We start from the raw sequence: 9264 nt of genomic DNA, 5'->3' as shown, positions 1-9264 counted from the left end.
ATTAATTACAGTGTTGACCCCACCCTTAGCCCAGAGCTTTGACCCACTTACTTCCCAGCTCCACCCTCCACCAGGATAACCCTTCTCATCTGCCAAGTCCCTTCAGAAAATATGTTCCATTGTCCAACCCATGATCTGACAGCTTGTATCTTAAGCTTTCTTGGCTTCTGTGATTCCAAAAACGTCGACTGCTGACATTTTTCTTTTGAAAATTGGCCATGGCCAATCCAAAAATGTAGACTGTAACTCTGCATGAAAAGGTTGAGTCTATTTTGGTGTTTGGTCCCTCCTGTGACCAGATCTGGTTTTGTACGTTTTCTTGCTTTGTTTCTAAGAGATACTTCGCAATTATTATTTTTGTGTAAATTCACCTGCTTTTTTTAAAAACACCCCAATAGATACAGATATAAATGATATAGAGATATATAGATATAAAACATAGTAAATAAAACATTCACAATTTTATTAATTTTTAAGAGTGTATTTCAGTGATGCTAATGATATTTACCATATTGTACAGCCATCACTCTGAGTATTTCTAAAAGTTTTTTGTCACCCTAAACAAAAACTCAAGTACTCCTACCCATTAAGTAATCACACCAAAGCCCCCTTTTTCCTCCAGCTCTTAATAATCACTGATAAACTTTTACCTATTCATTTGCTTAATTGAACTATTTTACATAAGTAGAACCACGCAATGCCCTTTTGTGTCTGACTGACTTAACATTATGTTTTCAAGGTTGGAGTTTCCTCAGTGTTTGGGAATGTGTCAAAACTTCATTTCTGTTTACATTATTATTGGTAGGTGCCATCAAGTTGAGGACTATGAACAACAGACCTGATTGCAGTCCTATCCTGTGCCATCCTCGTAATCTCTGACACTCGTTTATTGCTGTGTCAACTATCTCATTTTGGGGTTGGTGGGGTGGTGGTGGTGTCTATTTCCCTTTTGTAGACCTTCCATCTTTCCATGACATCCTTCTCCAAGGAATAGCCTCTTCCGGCAACATATCAGAAGTACAAGAGATGGAGCTTCAGCATCTTTGCCGTCAAGGAGCACTCTGCCTTCACTTTCCCCAAGACATATCTCTTCGTTCTTTTGGTGGTCCATGGGACATCCTGCACTCTTCTCCAGCATCACAACTCAACGGCATCAATTCTCCTTCTGTCATCCTTGTTCACTGTCCAGCTTTCAGATGTGTAGCAATCCAGTGGAAAGTACTTTGAACACATGAGCATCTCTGCAGGAGAAAGATGTGCAATCTCTTTTTGGGTGACTTACAACTTCAGCCAACCTGCTAGAAGGTCAGCTATGTGTCTATTCCAACTTCACAGCCATGATGAGGTTGTAATTCTGTACTATTTGTGTTTCTTCTCAGGAAAAATGTTTGAGTTCTTTGCCCAATTTTTAAATAGACTGGTTTGTTTGCTTGTTTGTTTTTTCACTGAGTTCAGGTTTTTTAAATATGGAACTCTTTTCAATTATGTTGTTGTTGTTAAGTGCCGTGGAGTCACAGGCGACTCATAGCGACCCTATGAAGGAGAGTCCTCAACGCTTGGCTGTTTCTCATCCTCTCTCCAGGTTCATAGGGTTTCTGGAGGCAAGCTATTATGGAAGTGGATGCCACTCCTCCTTCCACGCTTGTTTTCATTGGGGAGCTCCACCCCACTCTCTGTCCTCATTGGGTAACCAACCATTAACGCATTTGACACATCAGTGTCACAGTGTTCAACCTTACAGCAACGACAAGAGACCGCTGTACGGCACCTTGTATACCAGGTCTATACAACCTAGAGGAATGTCTGAACAAAAACAATGAAAGACAGGCCCGAGGGCTGCAGATTAAAAGTCACCCACCTTCGGCTTGGTAGCATCGCCTTCTGTCCACTGTAACTTTCAATTATACAGTTACAAAATATTTTCTCCAATTCTGTCGGTTGTTCCCCTGAATTTTTAAATGTTGATAGCAATTAATTTAATTTTTACAAAGCAACATACAAATGAAAAACAAACAAAAAGTTTCTGTAGGCTGAAATTGGGTAGATACAGCACCTATTTCAGATGACAAAGAGGTTTTCTAGATTCCAACTGATAAAATTGTTAAGGTGCCTTGTTCCAATGCTCTGACAAATATTCACAATGCTTTTTAGCACTCTCTAGTCCTGTGGGATGTATAGTGCCCACCTACATTTTCTACTTTAGGTAGCTGGTGGCTAGCTCACTTTAAGTGTGTGCTGCCATCTGGTGGGCACTTGCAAACTATATAAACTTAAAGAAGTGGGGCTCAATTCCTTCAACCCAAACACCAAATACCATTTGGGAGAGATATATTGCTATATTTGGGTGTCTTTGAGCCAACCGCAACTCACAGGGACCCTATAAAAAAAATGGATTGGAACTTTACCCTATCCTGTGTCATCATGGCAACTCCGCTCTGCTCAAGCTCATTGGTAGACATTAAGTCAATTCCCTGTGTTGAGGGCCTTCCTCTCCTGTGGATCTTCTGCTTTTCCAAGCATATCTTTTTCTAAGGACTTGAGCTTCCTAACAATGTTCCCTAAGTACGTGAGGCAAAGTCTTGCCATCCTTGCCTCCAAGTAATATCCTAGTTACACTTCTTTCAAGAACAGATTTACTTGTTCTTTGCTAGTCGGTGGTATATGCAAGACTCTTCACAAACAGCCCAATTCAAAAGCATCAATTCTTATTTGATCTTCCTTGTTCGTTGTCCAACTTTCAGATGCATAGGAAGCAATTGAAAATACCGTGGCTTGTATCAGGCACAGTTTAGTCTGTAAACCAACATCCTTGCTCTCTAGCATTTTAAAGAGATTTTCACAATGCAACACAACTGATTTTTTTTTTTTTTACTGCTGTTACCATGAGTGTTGGTTGTGGATCCATATGAAAAAAATCTTTGACAACTTTAGACTTTTCTCCAATTATCATGATGTTGCTGGTTGGCCCAGTTAATCAAAGGATATTAGTATTTTAGGTATTGGGTTCCATATTCAAGGAGGAGGGAGATCTTGTGGCCTAGTGACAAGAAGCTGCGCTGCAGTCCTGAAGGCATGCAGTTCGAGGCCACGTGCTGCTTAGCAGGAGAAGGATGGGCAATCTCCTCCCACGTGATTAACTGCCTCTGAAAACCCATTGGTGGGTCAGCTACGGGTCTGTTCTGACTTTAGAGTACGCAGCAGCAGCAGCAGAAGCCAACAAAAACAACATTCAAAAAGGAAGAGAGGAACAATCCCAATCCAAAAAGGGAATTATATCCACACACACAAAGCAATTAGCGCTATGAAGGTTAGTAATGTGACACCACAGCAGGCGATGTTTCATTACCTCTTTTTCCTAGTCTTAGAGAAGACCATTTTATTATATTTTGATACCTGTGCTATTTTTATGTATTAATATTTTTTTTATCTTGGTAAGAGGCAGGAATTGAACAAGCTTCAGAAAAATTGATATTTTCAAATGTCAGGGGAACATCTTTTTGCAGATAAAGAGAAGTATCCAGGAATGTGTTCCTGGTCCTTTCAGCCTGCCACAGAACTTGCCGGTCCTTAAGGGCTCTCTTCCTTAAAGAACAATTGGACACAGATGGCAAAAAACCCCAATCTTCTCACTCTTTTCAACATACCTGATTTCCCCCCCAAGCAAACAAGTTATTTGCAAAAAATAAATTTTTTATATGTACTGCTGAGTAGGAGTGGATATTAATCATTTTGGTAAATAGATTCCAGTTTATTCCCCAGACACAGAATGGAAGCAGCATGCAAATTATTTATAAATGAACCAAGTAAGATGGAGAGGTCAGTTTGTGAAACTGCCTGTTGTTGAAAAAAGTTCATGAATTGGCTTTAAATAAGACCTGCTCTGTCACCACACCGTGGACGGCTTCTGCCTATGAGCTTAGCCTTCAGCCCCTGCTCCCACAGAAACCAACAGGATTTTTTCCCCCATAAAGGCATGCACACATCCAACCAGATCGCCAAGTTTTTCCAGTTCAACAAACATTTGGTGTATAACACTCATTCCTTTTAGTAAACTAATAAAGTCACCAAGCTATCATTAAGAGTTTGGTTCCTTCTAGTGGTAAGTGCTTTTGATGGACAAAAGCAATGCTTCACCAAATGAACCAAAATTATTGGCAGAATTTCAGGCTACTCTTCAGAGAAAAAGTTGGAGACAACCAGTGCATTTCATTCATGTAACCACTAAAAAACTGGTTGGGTGTTTTGTTTTGTTTTTGTTTTTTGCTTTTTTTGTTTGTTGATTTGTGGGTTTTTTTAAAAAAAATGTATTTTTTGAAAACAAACAGTCAAACATACATGAGTTCAGCAGATACTATATGCAAAATTCTGTGACAAGATTACAGTTTTCAAGTCGTGTAACCATTTTCATCTTCATTTACTAAGGTTTTTCTAGCATTAACATTTTTTGAGCTATTACTGTCAGTTTGATTACAACTAAGTGGTACTTGAAAATCTATTTTTATGTTTACATTCTTTATTTTTACTTTAAATTTTTTTTAAATCCCAATAACACAAAAACAAAACAAACACCAAACCTGTGTTTATTATGCAATGAATTTAGTGGTTGATGATTTTTATTCTCCAATTTCCAACCTGGAGGAAAAACATCCTGGAAAAATTTGGAAGAACTTCATAGTTTGGAAGACACTACGTTATCTCAGATGTTTAGGGGGAAGAGACAACATCTTCTGTATTATCCTTTTTTCTTTAATAAGTCACTACTCATTCACTAATAAATTTCACTTATGAATTTCACAGAATAAAGTAGGTTCATTGAATATAAGGACTAAGCATATTAGGAAGCAAGTATATTATTTTTATATATACTGAATCGTAAGAATAAATACCTCTATGAAATATTTGGGGTGCATTTGCTTCATAGAATATTAAAACACGCTTTCCAGCAGTATAGATTAAGAAATCCTAGAGAGACTCAGTTTTGCTACATGAAAGTAATATTTCAAGTGGTAAAGGCAGGTGCACGAGTCTGAATTATGTTAACATGAAAAGACAATTATATATATATGATTGAAATGTAATTGTTTCCCTCAATTGAGACAGAAAAGCATATTACAGCAAGAGTTATCATGGCAGATTTTAAAATACTTTACATCACATTGAATCTGGCAAGCATCCAGTGTAACTGACATTCTTCCAATTTTAATACTTAAGACTACACCTGAAGCAGCTCTGCTGACAGTCTGTAAGCAGACACACTAATGGGGAAAGGCAGAAAATATCTATTTTTAGTCTTTTCACTTATTTATCACCTGGAAAATGCCCAAGTAGACTATCTATTGCATTTAAAGCCCATAGAAAGGTAGTGGTTAGCAAGTCGTGATGGAAACAAGTGCAGCTACTGGTAAGGAAATTATTATTATTTTTTAAAATGTTCCTCCCTCCAAATGTATCTATTAGTGCATTGGCAATAAAATCTTACAGATTAAGCTATAAATTATCTTAAGCTTTACTTGCCTACAAAATAATGGCATATTCAAATAGCACTTGAGGTCTTGTGTCCCAAAGCTGTGGGAACCCAAATCATAACTGAGAGCAATCAGAGTTCTCATTCTCTGAAACAATCACAGCTACTGATTCTTCTCTTGGGCCTAAATGAAGTATACTGGGGTTTCTGGGTCAAGTCCAACTGAGAGAGCTTCCCTTAGAAGATAATAGGGGAGAATATTGCAATGATCTTGCTTGCTGAAAGTGAGGAGGTTTTGAGGCACTTGTACAGAAGATCAAAGACTACAGCCTTCAATATGGATTACATCTCTATATTAAGAAAACAAAAATCCTCATCTGTGGGCCAATAGGCCACATCGTGATAGATAGAGAAAAGATTGAAGTTGTCAACAATTCATTTTACTTGAATCCACAATTAACACTCTTGATACCAGCTGCCAAGAAATTTTAAAAAAAAATGTGTTCATTGGGGGGAGAAATTGGTTGTTAGGGAACTTTCCAAAGTGTGAGGAGCAATGATGTCAGTTTGAAAACTAAGGTGTGTCTGATTCGAGCCATGGCTTTTTCTATTCCTACGCATCTGAAAGTCAGGCAGTGAATAAAAATGACAGAAGAACTGATGCCTTTGAGATGTGATTTGAGATTGAAGGTCTTCCCATTTGGCTGACCTACTATTTTAAAAAGCATGATATCTTTTATTTTTTTTTAAAGACTGGTTTCTCCTGAAAACATGTCCAAAGTATCTTACCCTTCAAGAATGAGCACCAAGTTAGTGATCTACGAGATTGGAAAACACAAGCATGTACATCTTGACAAAGAACACAAGTGCAAAACGCAAACAATCTAAGTGGTGAGATTTCAGAGTCTCTGATCACACATGTCTAAGCTGTGACGTTGTCTGTTTATATTCCTTTCCTGTGTGTTCTTGAATTTTTTTTTTCTCCAGAGGTTTTACGAACTAGGTTTTGAATGAGGTTGCCAATTGATATTAGAAATGATGTTTTATCTCTTACTGGAAAAGAAATAATTCAATCGGCAGTGAGGAGGCGTGTTAAAGCTACTGGATTTTTATACTGTAAGTTTCAGAGACCTCAAAATAGAGTTTTGTCTACAAGGATTTTCAGCTTAGTAGCCAACAGCTACAGCAAGTTGATGTTTTAAGTGGAAAGGGTCAGTGAAGTGTGCTCTTGTTTGGGAAATGGAATTCTTTGGGTATGCCGAAGAAACTTCACAGAGAAGGCTTCCTGCGGTGGTGAGCTACTTACACACCTCATTTTAGCAGGCATACAAATGAAATCAAAGCATCAGAAGACAAGCTCCATTTCTTAGGAAATAATGTAGATCATGACAATAACTCATTAATTTACAATGAAATATAGTCACCATGTGAACTGGAATTTTTGTAACAGCATGGCCAGCACATTTTCACCCCGTAGGCAGACCAATTCAGGAAACTAAATTATAATCAAAAGGTTGCTTGATTAGTATGGATTTAGAGCAAGCAGAGTGAATTAGATAATTTTAGGCTTAATGATGTGAGACAAAGACAGACTGATATGTCCATCTCCACAGCAGGGACAGACTTTCAAACTGCAATATAATATTCATCTTCTCTGACCTAAATCCCTTTCACCTGAGTGCAACTTGGAGTGGTACAGTCAACTTCTGTTATGTAATTATGACATACCTACAATTATATTTGAGCCAATCTCTTTTGGTTGTGCACAAATTCTTTAACATACTGAGAGTTTTAAAACTTTATTTTATTTAAAGCAATTTTTTCATTTCTTTTTTTTTTCCTAGCAGGAAAATATCCTCTTTTTCAAGTGATTTCACTAACTCTGCATTTTTGGACTCCTGTGCAGAAAATTCTTCAAGTTCCAGGTATTTCCACTTATTATTAAAGCAGTAGAGTAAACCCTTAAGAGATTAGAAAATGACAAAATTGACTTCTCATTTTTCTTCATTTAGGTCCATATATTTTGATGAAGGAAAAAAACCCAATAATATTAAGATTTGTTTGAAAGAATGAAAATGTGAGAGCAAATTCTAGACTTCATTCACATCTCATCAGACACCTATACCTATAATTCTCTGAATTAAACACAAAATCCATTGTATATTCTATATAACACTTGTAGGCAAATCAGAACAGGTATATATGTTTGCTGAAATGATTCTAATGATTTAAAAAGAGTAACAATGTCATAGACCTCTTCAAAGTACTGAAGAGCAATGATGGTCTGGAGACTAAGGTGCATCTGACACAGGCACTTTGTAAGCACTTGCTATGCATCAGAGAGCTGGACAATGACTAGAGATGATAGAAGGAGAACTGATGCCTTTAAACTGTGGTGCTGAAGAATAGTACTGAGCATACCATGGACTGATAAAAGAATGAACAGAATGTAAGTTTCAAGACTAAAGTGCATTTGGTTCCGGCTATGGTTTTATCAATTGCTTCTCATACATCAGATAATTGGGCAATGAATAAGGAATACAGAAGAAGAACCGATGCCTTTGAATAGCAGTATTGGAGAAGAATATTGGATATACTATGGACTGCCAAGAAAGAAAAAAAAAAACACAACAAAACAACCAACCAACCACTTTTTTCTTGGAGGAAGCGCAAGCAGGCAGAGAGGGTGAAATGTTCATCTCACTTACTTTGGGCATGTTAGCAGAAGGGATCAGCCCGTAGAAAAAGACAACTTGCTGGGAAAGGTAGAGGAGAGTCAGTGCAAAAGGGGATGACCTTCAATTAGATAGATTGACACAGTGACTGCAACCGTGGACTTGAGCATGAAGGCGATTCTGACAGCGGTGCAGGTTAGAGCAAGATTAAGACCTGTTGCTCACGGGATTCACCGTGAATAGCAGTTGACTTGATACCACCTAACAGCAACAGCAACAGCAACAAACCTCAAACAGCTGTTTAATCACATTTACCAGACTGTTACTTAGAACGATTAAGTGTAGAATTATTTTAAAATAATAATTACTAAATTGACTTTGAACTCTAATGGCCGAGGATTTGAACTCTAATGGACAGAGGATTGTACAGCTAGCCCGAAAGTGGTGCCGTACCGCCAGTTCAAATCCACCAGTGACTCTGTGGGAGAACTCTAGGCAGTCTCCTCCCACGTGATTTACAGCCTCTGAAAACATACTGGAGGCTCAGTTATGAATTGGTTTCAACTCAATTGCGAAGAGAATTTGAGAGAGATTATTAAATTAGATAAAAGAACGCTGACCGGGAAAAACGTCTGGTGGAGAAATAAAACCATGATCAATTATGTATGAACCTTCAATTAATCATAGTCTTTTATTCCCAAGTGTTTGAATTTCATGAATATAACTACATTTATGCAAACTCTATGATATAATTTGAGCATAAAGGAAACAAGAATCCTCACACTCCTAACCACTAAAAAGCATTATTAAAATCAGACAAATATTTACATTGCAAAAAGATTGAATTTCACTTGGATACACAATCAACACATATGGGAGTGGCAGTAAAGAAAACAAATGATATGTTACATCCAGCAAGCCTGCTGTGAAAGTCTTCTCTAAAGTTTTAAAAAGCAAATATGTCATTTTGAGGAGTAAGGTGCATCGGATCGGAGTCATGAAATGTTAAACGTACTTGAATCGTGTGAAAGTAAGACAGTGACTAAGAAAGACAGAAGAACTGACGCCTTTGAATTATGATGCTGGCAAAAATACTGAAGATACCATTTGACCCAGCAATTCCAC

This window comes from Elephantulus edwardii, unplaced genomic scaffold, assembly GCF_000299155.1.
Source record: "Elephantulus edwardii isolate Elephantulus edwardi_28Jun2011 unplaced genomic scaffold, EleEdw1.0 scaffold00006, whole genome shotgun sequence".
Lineage (NCBI taxonomy): Eukaryota > Metazoa > Chordata > Mammalia > Macroscelidea > Macroscelididae > Elephantulus > Elephantulus edwardii.
The sequence above is the reverse complement of the archived record's forward strand: the minus strand, read 5'-3'. Positions refer to the sequence as shown.